Here is a 3,553-nt window from a genome sequence, read left to right as displayed (position 1 = left end):
TGGATCACCTGAGGTCAGGGTTTTGAGACCAGCCTGGCCAACACGGTGAAACCCTGCCTCTACTAAAAATACAAAAATTAGGCAAATGTGGTGGTACACACCTGTAATCCCAGTACAAAAATTAGGCAAATGTGGAGGTGCACACCTGTAATCCCAGTTACTCGGGAGGCTGAGGCACAAGAATGGCTTGAACCTGGAAGGCGGAGGTTGCAGTGAGCCAAGATTGCCCCACTGCACTCCAGCCTGGGCAACAGAGCAAGACTCCGTCTCAAAAAAAAAAAAAAAAGAAAGAAAGAAATTAGCCAAATCTAGTCCAGATTAGTTGAACTCCCTTAAATGCCCAAATTAAATACATATTTATTGCCATATGCCACTGAGACTTTATAACTGTTCATAACACAGCATCATTACAGCAACAGGTAATGGATGCACAATTAGCAATCCTCCTACACTAAACAACAAGCCAAAGCAAACCCCTAGGAGTCTCTGCAATCCCCTCTTGATCCTCCAAGCTCTCTGTGTCCCTAGATCTATTTACTAGGTTAAGTCTAGTTTGTAACCTCTCTGATATCTAACCCTCCTCTCCCAACCCACTGCCCCTGGCTGCTGCCTGAGGTCAAGCAGTCATCTCTCCACCTCAGAACTGCACCCCATGTCTCCAGTCTCATTGGTCTTGCATTCATCTCTCTCATAACTGCCAAGAGAGCATTCCCAGCACTGCTCTCTTTGCAAGTTCCTCAGCCCTGCATCCAAACTCCATTCCACAGCACACAAAGCCTCCGCTGATCCAGAGACCGCCTTCCTCTCCAACCTGTCACTCTCTACCTCCCCCACCCCACCAACTCCACCATCTGTGCCCTTCAGGGCCCACACACCCCAAGGACTATCTGGGTAACTGCTAACAGCCCCAATCACCAGGCTGTGTGCTCTCCCTGCCCTTTCTTGTTCTAGTCCATCCAGCTAAAGGACTCTCAGAACCTCATCTGGTGAGCTCATGTGCCAGCTCAGGTGTCCAGTCAGATGGCCTCCGCAGCCTGACGGGTTGAGCAGTAACAACTATGAATCTGGGTAAGATCTTCTGACCACATGATGTGAGCCAGAAATGATGTCAAAGAGACTCCCTCACTGGCTTGTGTTCCTGGCCCCAGGCCTTTCTACGAAAGACGCTCCACCTCTGTGATTCTCAGTCTCCAGCATGCACCTGAGACACCAGGAGGGCTTGTAAAACAAATTGCTGGGCCCCACCCCAGAGCTTCTGGCTCAGCAACCTCTAAGGTGTTCCCAAGGATGCTGATGCTGTTGGCCCAGGGACCACATATTGAGAACCGCAGCTCTAACCTGGCCTGTCTCAGGACAAGCCTGAAAACTGACCAAAGAGAAAAGCGACGTGTGGCCTGAATCAGAACTCTAATCATTCAACCACTTCCAAGAAATCTCCCACTCCCACTCCTAAGTTTATTAGTTTTTATACTGTATTTTTCTCCTCCACTGAATTATATGTGCACTTAAAACCTAGAGCCAAATGCTTCTTCATTTAAAAAGCCTGCCCTCATCACTCACAGGAGCCCCCAGTCATGGCAGGGTTGTTGGTTTTTTGTTTGTTTGTTTTCAGTCTCCACAGATACCAGCAAAAATTGTCAATGCAACCATATTTCAAGTCTTAACGGTGGAGTATTGGGAAAATTTTTCAATTAGCAGTAATTGTACCTCAGATCAACCTTGTTGGCTATGACACTGCCACTGCACAAAGCTGGTCCAATCACTGCACATTAAAGAGGAAAGTTCAGCTGGGCACGGTGGCTCACGCCTGCAATCCCAGCACTTTGGGAGGCCAAGGCGGGTGGATCACGAGGTCAGAAGATCGAGACCATCCTGGCCAACACGGTGAAACCCCGTCTCTACTAAAATACAAAAAATTAGCTGTGCGTGGTGGCCCCCGCCTATAGTCCCAGCTACTCGGGAGGCTGAGGCAGGGGAATCACTTGAACCTGGGAGGCAGAGGTTGCAGTGAGCCGAGATCACACCACTGTGCTCCAGCCTGGTGACAGAGCAAGACTCCATCTCAAAAAAAAGGAGGATAGTTCACCTCACCCTCTACCCACTCCACACACTGGCCCTCTGAGGTGAGGCCTGGCAGATGGACCACAACGTGACTCTTCTGCAGGATGGGGGCAGCAGTGGGCCTCCGAAGAGCAAATTCTCACCTCCTGTGCTGCTCAACCCTGGCCCAAGCCACCATGGTCTCTACCTTTGAGGACAGTGGGGGGCTAGTCTCTCCTGTCTGCCCTCTCCCCACGCCCATGTCTTGATCCTGTTACCTTGTGAGCTAAACCATATCCCCACTCTGCTCAAAGCCCTTCCATGGCTCCCCTTAGTCCCCAGTGATCCACAAGCCTGACAGGGTTGACCCCACCAGTAACTCTCTGACCCCAACTCCCGCTTCTCTCCCCCGGCTTGCTCTGCTCCAGCCGATGCTTGCCTCCGCTGTTCCCGAACACCCCAGACACAGAGCCAGCTTTTCACCGGCTGCTCCCGCTAAACCATCTTTCCCAAGATCCTCACAGCTCAGCCCCACTTCTGCAAGTCTTTGTTGCCGTCTTACCATCTAAACTGACCACCTCACTGAGTACTCTGCCTGCCCTCACCTACCTCCTGCACCCCTGACTGCTGTGCCCCACCCAACTTCACTGTCCCATCAGACTCATCACCTGTGACAGACACAGCCTTACTAGTTTATCACATTTATTGCTCACTGTCTCCTGCTAGAATGTAAGCTCTGTGAAGACAGGGAGTCTCTGTCTGTTTTGTTATTAGAACAGCACCTAACATGTAGTTGACACCCCATAATTGTTGGGGAAATAAAATGAGTGAATGAATGATTGCTTAGAATACCAGTAAAGCAAAAAACTAAAACTGAAAGGAAAGGGTATTTTCAAAGTTTTGATATTTGGCCTTAAAACATCAAAAAAAGTCGGCCAGGCATGGTGGCTTGTGTATGTAATCTCAGCACTTTGGGAGGCCAAAGCGGGCAGATCACCTGAGGTCAGAAGTTTGGGACCAGCCTGGCCAAATGGCAAAACCTGTCTCTACTAAAAATACAAAAATTAGCCGGGCATGGTGGCGGGTGCCTATAATCCCAGCTACTCGGGAGGCTGAAGCAGAAGAATCACTTGAACCCAGGAGGTGGAGGTTGCAGTGAGCCAAGATTGCACCACCACACTCCAGCCTGGGTGACAGAGTGAGACTCTGCCTCAAAAAAAAAAAAAAAATCAAAAAAGTCATCATTGTGGAATTGTCAAGATTCCTTATTTTCCCTCTCTGAGCTTTCAAGAAAAAGAAATTAAAATTTTTTTTAATGTATTTTATGGTTTAGTAATGCTTCTTGAATCTTAAATTACAATTAGTGGTCGGGGAACCACCATAATCTTTCTAGAGTTGGGGCCTCCAGAAATCCCCATCCAGTCCAGACAGAGAATGAGCAGAACCCATGGTGAGTCTCGTGCACGCGGTGGGAACACAGGATGGGCAGTGAGGGTGGGACATGCTCACCCGC

At 49.3% G+C, this 3,553-nt stretch overlaps 1 non-coding gene across 1 annotated transcript; it reads right to left on the bottom strand.

Moving 5' to 3' along the window:
• Positions 1–1,612: 1,612 nt before the first annotated feature.
• LOC117088963 lies at positions 1,613–1,752 on the bottom strand. Its single transcript, XR_004439452.1, has one exon. It is a non-coding gene; the product is annotated as a U4 spliceosomal RNA (small nuclear RNA).
• Between the last annotated feature and the right edge of the window lie 1,801 nt (positions 1,753–3,553).

The sequence above is a fragment of the Trachypithecus francoisi genome, unplaced genomic scaffold (genome assembly GCF_009764315.1).
Source record: "Trachypithecus francoisi isolate TF-2019V2 unplaced genomic scaffold, Tfra_2.0 Lachesis_group10, whole genome shotgun sequence".
In the NCBI taxonomy this organism is placed as follows: Eukaryota; Metazoa; Chordata; class Mammalia; order Primates; family Cercopithecidae; genus Trachypithecus; species Trachypithecus francoisi.
This window is presented reverse-complemented; position numbering and strand designations above follow the sequence as displayed.